The sequence below is a fragment of the Somniosus microcephalus genome, chromosome 5, assembly GCF_052327205.1.
Source record: "Somniosus microcephalus isolate GS21.2 chromosome 5, FLI_Smic_1.0, whole genome shotgun sequence".
Lineage (NCBI taxonomy): Eukaryota > Metazoa > Chordata > Chondrichthyes > Squaliformes > Somniosidae > Somniosus > Somniosus microcephalus.
Window position 1 is genome coordinate 4,738,383 of NC_140991.1, and position 16,909 is coordinate 4,755,291.

The window sequence follows — 16,909 nt, forward strand, 5'->3', positions numbered from 1 at the left end:
GGGGAGCGAGAGCCCGGGGTGGGGGGAGAGAGAGCCCGGGGTGGGGGGTGAGAGAGAGCCCGGGGTGGGGGGAGAGAGAGCCCGGGGTGGGGAGAGAGAGAGGAGAGAGAGCCCGGGGTGGGGAGAGAGAGAGCCCGGGGTGGGGGGAGAGAGAGCCCGGGGTGGGGGGAGAGAGAGCCCGGGGTGGGGGGGGGGAGAGAGAGCCCGGGGTGGGGGGAGAGAGAGCCCGGGGTGGGGGGAGAGAGAGCCCGGGGTGGGGGGAGAGAGAGAGCCCGGGGTGGGGGGAGAGAGAGCCCGGGGTGGGGGGAGAGAGAGCCCGGGGTGGGGGGAGACAGAGCCCGGGGTGGGGGGAGAGAGAGCCCGGGGTGGGGGGAGAGAGAGCCCGGGGTGGGGGGAGAGAGCCCGGGGCGGGGGGAGAGAGTGCCCAGGGGGGAGGGGCAGATCCCGGGGGGAGGGGCAGATCCCGGGGGAGATGGTTTCTGTGTACAATGGGGAAATGGGAATGTGAAAAGGTGAGAAATATTCCTTCAAGGGGAGGGAGATTGTGTGGAACGAGTCTCTGAGCATCCAGTGGGTCTCTGTTTTAGTGAACAGAACGGACACAGCAACAAGGACCTGCAGTCAGTTATTTTATTGATTTATTCAGACAGAAATGGCAGGAAGGTTACAGATCACATGCACATCCTCACAGAACAGTAACTCTCCAGTGCAGACAGTGAATGGGGAGTCAGTACAGGGCCCTTATCAGACAGACACTGATGGTGATAAACTGCACGGACTCCAGGATTAATCCTGGCTCTGTTCAGAGCAGCAGATGTTACATTCGAGCAGGAATTCCTGTTTCAAGGTGTGGGACAGTCAGTGGGACGGGGCTGGGTCTGATGCGGTCACTCTGTACCCTTTGTCCTGGGCGCAGTGTTCCACAGACTCTTTCCCTGGTGACTGGTTCCCTTTCACTGATCACTGCCCTGGTGCCTGTGATTTCTCTGCAGGAATTTTACTGATAGTCCATCGACTGTTTCTTCTCGGATGTGTTGCAGAAACCCTTAAAGGGAGTCTCATTGTGATAAATCATTGCTTAAAGCTGAGTTGGCCTGAGCTGGGCCCAGGAGAAGAAGCTGGGAATGATCAGGATTGGTTGCAGAAGCTCGAAGCACAAAGCGGATATTCCCAAACAAGCGGCCATTGCAGTTTGGATCACTCCGGAATTCTGGAAAATAAAATGACAAGACAAACGTTCAGTTGGTGTGGGAATGAATATCCACGTCCAATATTGGAGTCCATTCATTGGGATCATTAGAAGCTGAATATTTTATGGGATTGGACGGAGTGCATGGACTGTGACATATATCAGCCCAACCAATGGGAATGGCAGAGATCCTCCTCTTCTGATTGGTCGATTTGGGTGACACTGGTGTCCGCAAACAAAAAAATCAAATTAACAAGAGTGACCCTTCTTTATTGGGGACTTGGCCTGGAGTGTGTTGCACGGAGCAGTCCCGTGCAATAAGATTTTAAACAAGTTCACGGACTCCCACGCCGCTTGCTATTTTTGCGGCCTAGAGGAGTCCGTGTTCCACACCTACATTGGGTGTGAGAGGTTGCACCCCCTGTTCCATTTTTTGAAGGGGCTGCTCCTCGATTTTTGGCTGCACTTCCGTCCCACGCTCCTGATCTACGGTCACCCGGTGCGAAGGGGAGCGGGCAGGCCGGGGGGACCTTCTCGTGGGACTGCTCCTGGGCCTGGCCAAAGTGGCCATTAACAGGTCCAGGCAGCGGGCGGTCCAGGGGTTGTTTGGCACGACTACCTGCCTCTCTTCCGTGGCCACGTTCACCCCTGGGTGGCCCTGGAGATGGAGCACGCGGTGTCCGCCGGCACGCTCGAGGCCTTCCGTTGGGAGCCGCGGGGACTGGAGTGCATCATCTCCCCGGACAATCAAATTTTAATTTAATTTGATAAGTTTTATTTAAAGTTCTGTTAATTTTCATTTAATTTACAGTTAATTTGGTTCAATAAAAAAGAGGAACCATCTTAAACAGGAACAAACATTAAAATTGAATTTATAAGTAAAACCAAAGTGGAAAAGTAAACAAATAAATTAAATCAGAAGGTTATTTACAGAGTCCACCCTCCGTCTCCACTCCATCCAGTGGACACGGGGCCCTCCCTCTCCACTCCCTCCAGTGGACACTGGGCCCTCCCTCTACACGCCCTCCAGGGGACACTGGAACCCCCCTCTCCAAGCCCTCCAGTGGACATTGGGCTCTCCCTCTCCACTCGCTCCAGTGGAAACTGGGTCCTCCCTCTCCAGGCCCTCCAGTGGACACTGTGCCCGCCCTCTCCAGGCCCTCCAGTGGACAGTGGGCCCTCACTCTCCAGGCCCTCCGGTGGACACTGGGCCCTCCCTCTCCACTCCCTCCAGTGGACACTGGGCCCTCCCTCTCCACTCCCTCCAGTGGACAGTGGGCCCTCCCTCTACACTCCCTCCAGGGGACACTGAATCCGCCCTCTCCAGGCCCTCCAGTGGACAGTGGGCCCTCACTCTCCAGGCCCTCTGGTGGACACTGCGCCCTCCCTCTCCACTCCCTCCAGTGGACACTGGGCCCTCCCTCTCCACTCCCTCCAGTGAACACTGGGCCCTCCATCTCCACTCCCTCCAGTGGACACTGGGCCCTCCATCTCCACTCCCTCCAGTGGACACTGGGCGCTCCCTCTGCACTCCCTCCAGGGGACACTGGGTCCGCCCTCTCCAGGCTCTCCAGTGGACACTGGGTCCTCCCTCTCCACTCCCTCCAGTGGAAACTGGGTCCTACCTCTCCAGGCCATCCAGTGGACACTGGGCACGCCCTCTCCAGGCCCTCCGGAGGACACTGGGCCCTCCCTCTCCACTCCCTCCAGTGGACACTGGGCCCTCCCTCTCCACTCCCTCCAGTGGGTACTGGGCCCTCCCTCTTCAAGCCCTCCAGAGGACACTGGGCCCTCTTCTCCACTCACTCCAGTGGACACTGGGCCCTCTCCCTCCACTCCCTCCAGTGGACCCAGGGCCCTCGACCTCCAGGCCCTCCAGTGGACACTGGGCCCTCCCCCTCCAGGCCCTCCAGTGGACACTGGGCCCTCCCTCTCCACTCCCTCCCATGGACACTGGGCCCTCCCTCTCCATGCCCTCCAGTGGATACTGGGCCCTACCTCTCCACTCCCTCCAGTGGACACAGGGCCCTCTCTCTCCACTCCCTCCAGTGGACACTGGGCCCGCACTCTCCACTCCCACTCATGGACACTGATCCCGCCCTCTCCACTCCCACTCATGGACACTGATCCCTCCCTCTCGACTCCCTCCAGTGGGCACATTGCCCTCCCTCTCCACTGCTCCAGTGGACTCTGGGACCTCCCTCTCCACTCACTCCAGTGGACACTGGGTCCTCCCTCTCCACTCCCTCCAGTGGACACTGGTCCCTCCCTCTCCATGCCCCCCAGTGGACACTGGGGCCTCCCTCTCCACTCCTTCCAGTGGACACTGGGCCCTCCCTCTCCACTCCCTCCAGTGGAAACTGGGCCCTCCATCTTCACTCCCTCCAGTGGACACTGGGCCCTCCATCTCCACTCCCTCCAGGGGACACTGGGCCCTCCCTCTCCACTCCCTCTGGTGGACCCTGGGCACTCCCTCTCCCACTCCCTCCAGTGGACACTGGGCCCTCCCTCACCACTCCCTCCAGTGGACACTAGGCCCTCCCTCTCCTCTCACTCCAGTGGAAACTGGGCCCTCCCTCTCCAAGCCCTCCAATGGACACTGGGCCCACCCTATCCAAGCCCTCCAGTGGACACTGGGCCCTCCCTCTCCACTCGCTCCAGTGGACACTGGGCCCTCTCTCTCCACTCCCTCCAGTGGACACTGGGCCCTGGCTCTTCACTCCCTTCAGTGGACACTGGGCCCTCTCTCTCCACTCCCTCCAGTGTACATTGGGCCCTCCCTCCCTACTCCCTCCATTGGACACTGGGCCCTCCCTCACATCTCCCTCCAGTGGACACTGGGCCCTCCCTCACCACTCCCTCCAGTGGACACTGGGCCCTCCCTCTCCACTCACTCCAGAGGACATTGGAACCTCCCTCTCCACTGCCTCCAGTGGACACGGAGCCCTCCCTCTCCACACCCTCCAGTGGTCACTGGGCCCTCTCTCTCCACTCACTCCAGTGGACACTCGGCCCTCCTTCTCCACTCCCACTGGTGGACACTGAACCCTCCCTCTCCACTCCCTCCAGTGGACACTGGGCTATTCCTCTCCACTCCTCCAGTGGACACTGGGCACTCTCTCTCCACTCCCTCCAGTGGACACTGGGCACTCCCTCTCCACTCACTCCAGTGGACACTGGGCCCTCCCTCTCCACTCCCTCCAGTGGACACTGGGCCCTCCCTCTCCACTCCCTCCAGTGGACACTGGGCCCTCCATCTCCACTCCCTCTGGTGGACACTGTGCCCTCCCTCTCCAGTCCCTCCAGAGGTCACTGGGCCCTCACTCTCCACTCCCTCCAGTGGACACTGGGCCCGCCCTCTGCACTCCCTCCAGTGTACACTGGGCCCTCCCTCTCCACTCCCTCCAGTGGACACTGGGCCCTCCCTCTCCACTCCCTCCAGTAGACACTGGGCCCTCCCTCTCCACGCCCTCCGGTGGATACTGGGCCCACTCTCTCCACTCGCTCCAGTGGACACTGGGCCCTCCTTCTCCAGGCCCTCCAATAGACACTGGGCCCTCCCTCCCCACTCCCTCCAGTGGACACTGAGCCCTCCCTCTCCACTCCCTCCAGTGGTCAGTGGGCCCTCCCTCTCCATTCCCTCCATTGGACACTGGGCCCTCCCTCTGCACTCCCTCCAGTGGACACTGGACCCTCTCCACTTCCTCCAGTGGACACTGGGCCCTCTCTCTCCACTCCCTCCAGTGGACACTGGGCCCTCCCTCTGCACTCCCTCCAGTGGACACTGGGCCCTCCCTTTGCACTCCCTCCAGTGGACACTGGGCCCTCCCTTTGCACTCCCTCCAGTGGACACCGGGCCCTCCCTCTCCAGGCCCTCCAGTGGACACTGGGCCCTCCCTTTCCAGGCCCTCCAGTGGACACTTGGCCCTCACACTCCAGGCCCTCCAGTGGACACTGGGCCCTCCTTCTCCACTCCCTCCAGTGGACACTGGGCCCTCGCACTCCACTCCCTCCAGTGGGCACTGGGCCCTCCCTCTCCAAATTTGCACATGACACAGAGGTGGTTTGGAGGGTAAGCTGTGAGGAGGATGTCGTGAAACTCCAGTGCGATTTGGCCAGGTTGGGTGATTGGGCAGAAACATGGCAAATGCACTATAATGTCGATAAATGTGAGGTTATCCACTTTGGTGGCAAAAGCAGGAAGGCAGATTATTATTTGAATGGCAATAGATTGGTAGAAGGGGAAGTGCAAAGAGACCTGGGTGTTCTTGTGCACCAGTCGCTGAAGTTAAGCATGCAGGTGCAGCAGGCGGTTAAGAAGGCAAATGGTATGTTGGCCTTCGTAGCAAGAGGGTTCGAGTACAGGAACAAGGATGTCTTGCTACAGTTGTACAGGGCCTTGGTGAGACCGCACCTTGAGTATTGTGTGCAGTTTTGGTCACCTTACCTGAGGAAGGACGTTCTTGCCATGGAGGGAGTGCAGCGAAGATTCACCAGGCTGATACCTGGGATGGCAGGAATGACGTATGAGGAGAGATTGTGTCGACTGGGCTTATACTCACTGGAGTTTAGAAGATTGAGAGGGGATCTCATCGAAACCTATTAAATTCTGTCAGGTCTGGACAGACTAGATGCAGGAAGGATGTTTCTGATGGCCGGGGAGTCCAGAACCAGGGGTCATACGCTAAGGATAAGGGGTAAGCCATTTAGGACTGAAATGAGGAGGAATTTCTTCACCCAGAGAGTTGTGAACCTCTGGAATTCTCTGCCACGGAGGGCGGTGGAGGCCAGTTCATTAAATATATTCAAGAAAGAGTTGGTTATATTTATTGAGGCTAAAGGGATCAAGGGATATGGGGAGAAGGTAGGGACAGGGTACTGAATTTGGATGATCAGCCATGATCTCATTAAATGGCGGAGCAGGCTCGAAGGGCCGAATGGCTTACTCCTGCTCCTATCTTCTATGTTTTTATGTTTCTATGGACACTGAGCCCTCCCTCTCCACTCACTCCAGTGGACACTGGGCCCTCCCTCTTCACTGCGTCCAGTGGACACTGGGCACTCCCTCTCCATGCCCTCCAGTGGACACTGGGCCCTCCCTCTCCACTCCCTCCAGTGGACACTGGGCCCACTCTCTCCACTCCCTCCAGTGGACACTGGGCCCTCCCCCTCCACTCCCACTGATGGACACTGATCCCTCCCTCTCCACTCCTCCAGTGGACACTGGGCCCTCCCGCTCCACTCCCTCCAGTGGACACTGGGCCCTCCCTCTCCACTCCCTCCAGTGGACACTGGGCCCTCCCAATCCACTCCCTCCAGTGGCAACTGGGCCCTCCCTCTCCAGTCCCTCCAGTGGACACTGGGCCCTCCCTCTCCACTCCCTCCAGTGGTTACTGTGCCCTCCTTCGCCACTCCCTCCAGTGGACATTGGGCCCACCCTCTCCATGCCCTCCAGTGGACACTGGGCCCTCCCTCTCCAGGCCTTCCAGTGGACACTGGGGAATCCCTCTCCACTCACTCCGGTGGACACTGGGCCCTCCCTCTCCACTCCCTCCAGTGGACACTGGGCGCTCCCTCTCCACTCCCTCCAGTGGACACTGGGTCCTCCCGCTCCACTCCCTCCAGTGGACACTGGGTCCCCCCTCTCCACTCCCTCCAGTGGACACTGGGTCCTCCCTCACCATTCCCTCCAGTGGATACTGGGTCGTCCCTATCCACTTCTTCCAGTGGACACTGGCCCCTCCCGCTCCAATCCATCCAGTGGACACTGGGACCTCCCTCTCAAGTCCCTCCAGTGGACACTGGTCCCTCACTCTCCACTCACTCCAGTGGACACTGGGCCCTCCCTCTCCACTCCCTCCAGTGGACATTGGGACTGCCCTCTCCACTCTCTCCAGTGGACAATGGGCCCTCCCTCTGCACTCACTGCAGTGAACACTGGGCCCTCCCTCTCCACTCCCTCCAGTGGACACTGGGCCCTCTCCAGGCCCTCCAGTCGACACTTGGCCCACCCTCTCCACTCCCTCCAGTGGACACTGGGCACTCCCTCTCGACTGCCTCCAGTGGGCACTGGGCCCTCCCTCTCCATGCCCTCCAGTGGACACTGGGCCCTCCCCCTCGACTCCCTCCAGCGGACACTGGGCCCTCTCTCTCCACTCCCTCCAGCAGACACTGGACCTTCCCTCTCCAGTCCCTCCAGTGGACACTGGGCCCTCACTCTCCACTCCCTCCAGTGGACACTGGGCCCTCCCTCTCCACACCCTCCAGTGGACACTGGGCCCTCTCCCTCCACTCTGTCCTGTGGCCACTGGGCCATCCCTCTCCAGGCCCTCCAGTGGACACTGGGCCCTCCCACTCCATTCCCTCCAGTGGACATTGGGCCCTCCCTCTCCAGGCCCTCCAGTGTACACTGGGCCCTCCCTCTCCACTCCCACCAGTGGATACTGGGCCATGCCTGTCCAGTCCCTCCAGTGGACACTGGGCCCTCCCTCTCCAGTCCCTCCAGTGGACACTGGGTCCTCCCTCCACACTCCCTCCAGTGGACTCTGGATCCGCCCTCTCCACACCCTCCAGTGGACACTGGGCCCTCCCTCTCCTCTCCCTCCAGTGGACACTGGGTTCTCCACTCCCTCTAGTGGACACTGGGCCCTCTCTCTGCACTCCCTCCAGTGTACACTGGGCCCTCCCTCTCCACTCCCTCCAGAGGACACTGGGCCCTCCCTCTCCACTCCCTCCAGTGGACACTGAGCCCTCCCTCTCCACTCCCTCCACTAGTCAGTGGGCCCTCCCTCTCCAGGCCCTCCAGTGGACACTGGGCCCTCCCTCTCCACTCCCTCCAGAGGACACTGGGCGCTCCCTCTCCATGCCCTCCAGTGGACACCTGGCCCTCTCTCTCCACTTGCTCCACTGGACACTGGGCCCTTCCTCTCCAGGCCCTCCAGTGGACACTGGGCCCTCCCTCTCCACTCCCTCCAGTGGACACTGAGCCCTCCCTCTCCACTCCCTCCACTAGTCAGTGGGCCCTCCCTCTCCATTCCCGCCATTGGACACTCGGCCCTCACTCTGCACTCCCTCCAGTGGACACTGGACCCTCTCCACTTCCTCCAGTGGACACTGGGCCCTCTCTCTACACTCCCTCCAGTGGACACTGGGCCCTCCCTCTGCACTCCCTCCAGTGGAAAATGGGCCCTCCCTTTGCACTCCCTCCAGTGGACACTGGGCCCTCCCTCTCCAGGCCCTACAGTGGACACTGGGCCCTCCCTTTCCAGGCCCTCCAGTGGAAACTTGGCCCTCACACTCCAGGCACTCCAGTGGACACTGGGCCCTCCTTCTCCACTCCCTCCAGTGGAAACTGGGCCCTCGCACTCCACTCCCTCCAGTGGGCACTGGGCCCACTCTCTCCACTCCCTCCAGTGGACACTGCGCACTCCCTCTCCACTCACTCCGGTGGACACTGGGCCCTCCCTCTCCACTCCCTCCAGTGGACACTGGGTGCTCCCTCACCACACAATCCAGTGGACACTGGGCCCTCTCTCTCCACTCCCTCCAGTGGACAGTGGGCCCTCCCTCTCCACTCCCTCCAGTGGACACTGGGCCCTCCCTCTCCACGCCCTCCAGTGGACACTGGGTCCTCCCTCTCCACTCCCTCCGGTGGACACTGGGTCCTCCCTCTCCACATTGTCCAGTGGACACTGGGTCCTCCCTCTCCACTCCCTCCAGTGGACACTGGGCTCTCCCTCTCCACTCCTTCCAGTGGACACTGGGCCCTCCCTCTCCACTCCATCCAGTGGACACTGGGACCTCCCTCTCAAGTCCATCCAGTGGACACTGGTCCCTCCCTCTCCACTCACTCCAGTGGACACTGGGCCCTCCCTCTCCACCCCCTCCAGTGGACACTGGGCCCTCCATCTCCACTCCCTCCAGTGGACACTGGGCCCGCCCTCTCCACTACCTCCAGTGGACACTGGGCCCTCCCTCTGCACTCACTCCAGTGGACACTGGGCCCTCCCTCTCCACTGCCTCCAGCGGGCACTGAGCCATAGAGTCATAGAGTCATAGAGTTTTACAGCACAGAAAGAGGCCCTTCGGCCCATCGTGTCTGCGCCACCCATCCCTCCCTGTCCAGTCTAATCCCATTTTCCAGCATTTGGTCCATAGCCTTGTATGCAATGGCATTTCAAGTGCTCATCCAAATGCTTCTTGAATGTTGTGAGGGTTCCTGCCTCTACCACCCTTTCAGGCAGTGAGTTCCAGCTTCCAACCACCCTCTGGGTGAAAAAGTTCCTCCTCAAATCCCCCCTAAATCTCCTGCCCCTTACCCTGAATCTGTGCCCCCTTGTTATTGACCCCCCAACTAAGGGGAAACGTTCCTCTTTATCTACCCTATCTATGCCCCTCATCATTTTGTACACCTCAATCAGGTCCCCCCTCAGCCTCCTTTGCTTCAAGGAAAACAACCCCAGCCTGTTGAATCTTTCTTCATAGCTGAGGCGCTCCATCCCAGGTAACATCCTGGTGAATCTTCTCTGCACCCTCTCCAAAGCAATCACATCCTTCCTATAGTGAGGCGACCAGAACTGCACACAGTACTCCAGCTGTGGCCTCACCAGCGTTTTGTACAGCTCCATCATAACCTCCCTGCTCTTATATTCTATGCCTCTGTTAATGAAGGCAAGTATCCCATAAGCCTTTTTAACCACCTTATCTACCTGTTCCGCTGCCTTCAGGGATCTATGTACATGTACACCAAGATCCCTCTGACCCTCTGTACTTCCTAAGGTCCTACCACTCATTGTGTATTCCCTTGCCTTATTTGTCCGTCCAAAATGCATCACCTCGCACTTTTCCGGGTTAAATTCCATTTGCCACTTTTCCGCCCATCTTACCAACCCGGTAATATTGTCCTGTAGCATGAGGCTTTCCTCCTCGCAATTTACCACCCCACCAATTTTCGTGTCATCCGCGAACTTACTGATCATACCCTTTACATTCTCATCCAAATCGTTAATGTAGATCACAAACAGCAAGGGACCCAGCACCGATCCCTGAGGTACCCCACTGGACACAGGCTTCCAGTCACAAAAGCAACCTTCGACCATCACCCTCTGCCTCCTGCCACTCAGCCAGTTTAGGATCCAACGCGCCAAGGCCCCCTGGATCCCATGGGCTCTTACCTTCTTGACCAGTCTCCTATGCGGGACCATGTCAAAAGCTTTACTGAAGTCCATGTAAACCACATCCACAGCATTTCCCTCATCCACACACCTAGTCACCCCCTCGAAAAATTCAATCGGATTGGTCAGACATGATTTACCCTTGACAAAGCCATGCTGACTATCCCCGATTAATCCTTGCCTCTCCAAGTGGAGACTAATTTTGTCCCTCAGAATTTTTTCCAATAATTTCCCTACCACAGATGTTAGTCTCACTGGCCTGTAATTCCCTGGTTTATCCCTGCTACCCTTCTTGAATAATGGTACTACGTTAGCTGTTCTCCAGTCCTCTGGTACATCCCCTGTGGCCAGAGAGGTTCTGAAAATTTGTGTCAGAGCCCCTGCAATCTCCTCCTTTGCCTCACACAACAGCCTGGGATACATCTCGTCCGGGCCTGGGGATTTATCCACTTTTTGGCCTGCTAAAACCGCTAGTACCTCCTCCCTCTCGATGCTAATATGTTCAAGTATGTCACAGTCCCCTTGCCCGACTTCTATGTCTACATCGTCTTTCTCCATAGTGAACACTGAGGCAAAAAATTCATTTGAAACCCCACCTACTTCATCTGGCTCTACACACAGCTTGCCACTTTGGTCCCTAATGGGCCCTACCCTTTCCCTGGTTATCCTCTTGCCCTTAATATACTTATAAAACATCTTAGGATTTTCCTTTATTTTGCTCGCCAGTGTTATTTCATGGCCCCTCCTCGCCCTCCTAATTTCCTTTTTAAGTATGCCCCTGCTCCTCTTATACTCCTCTAGGGCTTCCACCGTCTTTTGTCTTTTGTAACTGCCAAAAGCCCCCCTTTTTTTCCTAATGCATTTTTGTATATCCTTTGTCATCCAAGGTTCCCTTTGCTTGTTGGTCCCACCCTTGACCTTTACAGGAACATGTTGGTGTTGTACTCTCTCTATTTCCCTTCTGAAAGCCTCCCACTGTTTTGATGTGGATTTTCCTGTAAGTAGCTGCTCCCAGTCCACTTTTGCCAGATCCTGTCTTATCTTATTAAAATCGGCCTTCCCCCAATTTAGAACCCTAATTTCCGGGCCGTCTTTTTCTTTTTCCATGACCACCTTAAATCTCACCGAATTATGGTCACTATTGCCAAAATGCTCTCCTGCAGACACTTCCACCACCTGCCCGGCTACATTCCCTAGAATTAGGTCCAGTACCACCCCCTCTCTTGTAGGACTTTCTACATGTTGGCTCAAAAAGCTTTCCTGGATGCACTTTAAGAATTCTGCTCCCTCCAAGCCTTTCACACTCTGACTATCCCAATTTATATTGGGGAAGTTGAAATCCCCCACTATTGCTACCCTATTATTTTCACACTTTTCTGGTATCTGCCTGCATATCTGTTCCTCTATCTCCCCCTGACTGTTTGGGGGCCTATAGTACACTCCCAGCAAGGTGCTTGACCCCTTTTTGTTTTTAAGTTCTACCCATATGGCCTCATTAGAGGAACCCGCTAATATATCATCCCTGCCTTACAGCAGTAATAGACTCCTTAATTAATATTGCAACACCCCCTCCCCTTTTACACCCCCCTCTGTCTCGCCTGAAGATTCTATACCCCGGAATATTTAGCTGCCAGTCCTGACCCTCCCTCAACCATGTCTCCGTGATAGCAACAATATCGTACTCCCATGTGTTCAACAACAACTTCAGTTCATCCACCTTATTTGCAAGACTCCTTGCATTAAAATAAATGCCTTCCAGCCCTGCCATATTCCCTTTTTCCTTCACATCTTTGCTCTGCCTTCCCTGCTGACTTGTTTTTTCCTCCTTATTTGGCTGTACATCACCCCCCTACTATAGCTCCACTCTGTATCCCATCCCCCTGCCGAATTAGTTTAAACCCCCCCCAGCAGTGCTAGCAAACCTCCCCGCAAGGATATTGGTTCCCCTCTGGTTCAGGTGTAAACCGTCCGACTTGTACAAGTCCCACCTGTCCCAGAAGCAGACCCAGTGATCCAGGAAACTAAAGCCCTCCCTCCTGCACCATCCCTTTAGCCACGCATTCATCTGTTCTATCCTCCTATTCCTATACTCACTAGCACGTGGCACCGGGAGTAATCCAGAGATTACAACCTTCGAGGTCCTGCTCCTTAATCTTGCCCCTAGCTCCCTAAATTCTTGCTGCAGGACCTCATCCCTCTTTTTACCTATGTCGTTGGTACCAATGTGGACCACGACCTCAGGCTGTTCACCCTCCCCCTCCAGAATGCCCTGCAGCCGCTCAGTGACATCCTTGACCCTGGCACCAGGGAGGCAACAAACCATCCTGGATTCACGTCTATGGCCACAGAAACGCCTATCTGTTCCCCTTACTATAGAATCCCCTACGACTATTGCTCTCCCACTCTTTTTCCTCCCCTCCTGGGCAGCAGGAGCACCCCCAGTGCCAGGAAGCTGGCTGCTGCTGCCTTCCCCTGGTGAGTCATTCCCCCCAACAGTATCCAAAACGGTATACTTGTTTGAGAGGGGAATGGTCACAGGGGTTTTCTGCACTACCTGCCTACTTCTATTGCTCTGCCTGGTGGTCACCCATTTCCTTTCTTCCTGTGCAGCCCTTCCCTGCGGTGTGACCAACTCACTAAACGTGCTATCCATGAACTTCTCAGCCTCGTGAATGCTCCACAACCCATCCACCCGCAGCTCCAGATCCTCAATGCGGTCTGCTAATAGCTGCAGATGGATGCATTTCCTGCACACGTAGTCACCAGGGGCAGTGTCCCTGAATTCCCACATGGAGCAGGAGGAGCACATCACGGGGCTGGGCTCTCCTGGCATGACTTTCCCCTTAACTAATTTAAATTAATTTACTATCACCAATTAAAGATATCTCTAAGGCTCTTGTATAGTCTACCAACAGTACCTGCTACACCAGAAAAGATCCTAGTAACGATAAACTACAGAGTTAAAGTTTAAAAAAGAGAAATACTCACCAACCAATCACTTACCTGCTCCCACTCCACTCCCTCCAGTGGAAACTGGACCCTCCCTATCCATGCCCTCCAGTGGAATCTGGGCCCCCCCTCTCCACTCCCTCCAGTGGACACTGTGCCCTCCCACTCCACTCCCTCCAGTGAAAACTGGACCCTCTCTCTCCATGCCCTCCAGTGGAAACTGGGCACTCCCTCTCCACTACCTCCAGTGGACACTGGGCCCTCCCTCTCCACTACCTCCAGTGGACATGGATTCCTCCCTCTCCACTCCCTCCAGTGGACACTGTGCCCTCCCACTCCACTCCCTCCAGTGGAAACTGGACCCTCTCTCTCCATGCCCTCCAGTGGAAACTGGGCACTCCCTCTCCACTACCTCCAGTGGACACTGATCCCTCCCTCTCCACTCCATCCAGTGGACACTGGGCCCTCTCCAGGCCCTCCAGTGGACACTGGGCACTCTCTCTCCACTCCCTCCGGTGGACACTGAGCCCTCCCTCTCCACTACCTCCAGTGGACACGGATTCCTCCCTCTCCACTCCCTCCAGTGCACACTGAACCCTCTCCAAGCCATCCAGTGGACACTGGGCCCTCGCTCTCCGCTCCCTCCAGTGGACACTCGGCACTCCCTCTCTACTCACTCCAGTGGACACTGGGCCCTCCCTCTCTACTCACTCCAGTGGACACTGGGCCCCCCCTCTCCACTGCCTCCAGTGGGCACTGGGCCCTCCCTCTCCATGCCCTCCAGTGGACACTGGGCCCTCCATCTCCCCTCCCTCCAGCGGACACTGGGCCCTCTCTCTCCACTACCTCCAGTGGACACTGGGCCCTCCCTCTCCACTCCCTCCACTGGACACTGGGCCCTCCCTCTCCACTCCCTCCAGTGGACACTGGGCCCTCCCTCTCCACTCCCTTCAGTGGACACTGGGCCCTCCCTCTCCACTCCCTCCAGTGGACACTGGGCCCACTCTCTCCACTCCCTCCAGTGGGCACTGGGCCCCCCTTCTCCTTTCCTAAACCTCTCCTCCATTAAGATGCTCCTTAAAACCACCTCTTTGACCAAGCTTTTGGTCCCCTGTCCTAACACCTCATGTGGCCCGACGTGAAATTTTGTCTGGTAATTTGCTCCTGTGAAGCACCGTGGGACAGTTTACTACGTGAAGTTGTTGTTGTTATAGGACAGCAGGCAAAGCTTCACAAAGGCTGTCACAGCCCCTGAGAAACCGGCCTAAATCCAGCCTGATATCTGGCCGTGTCCACCACCCCCATCTCCTCACTGCAGGAGAATCTTCCCAAAGTTCAGAAGAACATGGCTTGGAGAACTAACTGCTGGGGGTGAGGGAGGAGGAGAGGAGGGGGAAAGATGGGCAGAGAGGGTGAGAGGAGAGGGGAGGGGAATGAGGGGGAGTGAGGGGAGAAGGGGGAAAGAGGGGTGCAGCGGGTGACAGGTGGTGAGGGGGAGCAGGAGAGCAAGTGTGGGAGGGGGGGCTGAGAGGGTGTGGGAGGGGGTGAGAGAGGGGGAGGGGAGGGGGTGAAGGAGGGGGAGAGAGGGGGAGTGGGATGTGGAGGGTTATATTTTCCAAGGGTCCTGGAGCACATTCATTTGAGGCATTTTCTGTCATTAGTGGAGTTTCCTGTTGCTCTCTCTCCCCTCCTCCTCTCCCCCTTCCTGTTGCTCTCTCTCCCCTCCTCTCCCCCTTCCTGTTGCTCTCTCTCCCCTCCTCCTCTCTCCCTTCCTGTTACTCTCTCCCCTCCTCCTCTCCCCCTTCCTGTTACTCTCTCCCCTCCTCCTCTCCCCCTTCCTGTTGCTCTCTCTCCCCTCCTCCTCTCCCCCTTCCTGTTACTCTCTCCCCTCCTCCTCTCCCCCTTCCTGTTGCTCTCTCTCCCCTCCTCCTCTCCCCTTCCTGTTGCTCTCTCTCCCCTCCTCCTCTCTCCCTTCCTGTTGCTCTCTCTCCCCTCCTCCTCTCTCCCTTCCTGTTGCTCCCTCTCCCCTCCTCCTCTCTCCCTTCCTGTTGCTCTCTCTACCCTCCTCCTCTCCCCCTTCCTGTTGCTCTCTCCCCTCCTCCTCTCTCCCTTCCTGTTGCTCTCTCTCCCCTCCTCCTCTCTCCCTTCCTGTTGCTCTCTCTCCCCTCCTCCTCTCCCCCTTCCTGTTGCTCTCTCTCCCCTCCTCCTCTCCCCCTTCCTGTTACTCTCTCCCCTCCTCCTCTCCCCCTTCCTGTTGCTCTCTCTCCCCTCCTCCTCTCCCCCTTCCTGTTACTCTCTCCCCTCCTCCTCTCCCCCTTCCTTTTGCTCTCTCTCCCCTCCTCCTCTCCCCTTCCTGTTGCTCTCTCTCCCCTCCTCCTCTCTCCCTTCCTGTTGCTCTCTCTCCCCTCCTCCTCTCTCCCTTCCTGTTGCTCCCTCTCCCCTCCTCCTCTCTCCCTTCCTGTTGCTCTCTCTCCCCTCCTCCTCTCCCCCTTCCTGTTGCTCTCTCCCTTCCTCCTCTCTCCCTTCCTGTTGCTCTCTCTCCCCTCCTCCTCTCTCCCTTCCTGTTGCTCTCTCTCCCCTCCTCCTCTCCCACTTCCTGTTGCTCTCTCTCCCCTCCTCCTCTCCCACTTCCTGTTGCTCTCTCCCCTCCTCCTCTCCCCCTTCCTGTTGCTCTCTCCCCTCCTCCTCTCCCCCTTCCTGTTGCTCTCTCCCCTCCTCCTCTCCCCCTTCCTGTTGCTCTCTCTCCCCTCCCCCTCTCCCCTTCCTGTTGCTCTCTCTCCCCTCCTCCTCTCCCCTTCCTGTTCCTCTCTCTCCCCTCCTCCTCTCTCCCTTCCTGTTGCTCCCTCTCCCCTCCTCCTCTCCCCTTCCTGTTGCTCTCTCTCCCCTCCTCCTCTCCCTTCCTGTTGCTCTCTCTCCCCTCCTCCTCTCTCCCTTCCTGTTGCTCTCTCCCCTCCTCCTCTCCCCCTTCCTGTTGCTCTCTCTCCCCTCCTCCTCTCTCCCTTCCTGTTGCTCTCTCTCCCCTCCTCCTCTCCCCCTTCCTGTTGCTCTCTCTCCCCTCCTCCTCTCCCTTCCTGTTGCTCTCTCTCCCCTCCTCCTCTCCCCCTTTCTGTTGCTCTGCCTTTCAACCCCCTGGAAGTGCGTGAGTTTTTTAAATCTGAAATTGTAAACCAAAGTATTTAAATGGACTTCAAACAGTAAAAATAAATGGTAAATGCGACCCATTAAACCGAGGCATTGGGCGAATATGTTGTCCATCTTAAAAGAGCTGCTAATGAGGGGCCTGGATAGAGTCGATAGGAAGGTCCTATTTCCCTGAGCAGAGGTCAATAACCAGGGGGGCACACATTTAAAGTAATTGGTCAAAGGTTTAAGAGCGGATTTGAGGAGAAATTTCTTCACCCAGGGGTGGTGGGGGTCTGGAACTCACTGCCTGAAAGGGTGGGAGAGGCTGAAACCCTCATCACATTTAAAAAGTACTTGGATATACACTTGAAGTGCCGTAACCTACACGGCTGCGGGCCAAGAGCTGGAAAGTGGGATTAGGCTGGAGAGCTCTTTGTCGGCCGGCACGGACACGATGGGCCGAATGGCCTCCTTC

General features: G+C 57.4%; 1 protein-coding gene across 1 annotated transcript in view; it reads right to left on the reverse strand.

Annotated features, from left to right (window-relative positions):
- Window positions 1-616: 616 nt before the first annotated feature.
- LOC147116824 (fucolectin-like) overlaps window positions 617-16,909 on the reverse strand; it is a 37,552-nt gene continuing 21,259 nt past the window's right edge. Inside the window, exon 5 of the mRNA XM_085987236.1 lies at window positions 617-1,210. The gene's annotated coding sequence lies outside the window, so the exon portion shown is untranslated. The remainder of the gene's footprint in view (window positions 1,211-16,909) is intronic.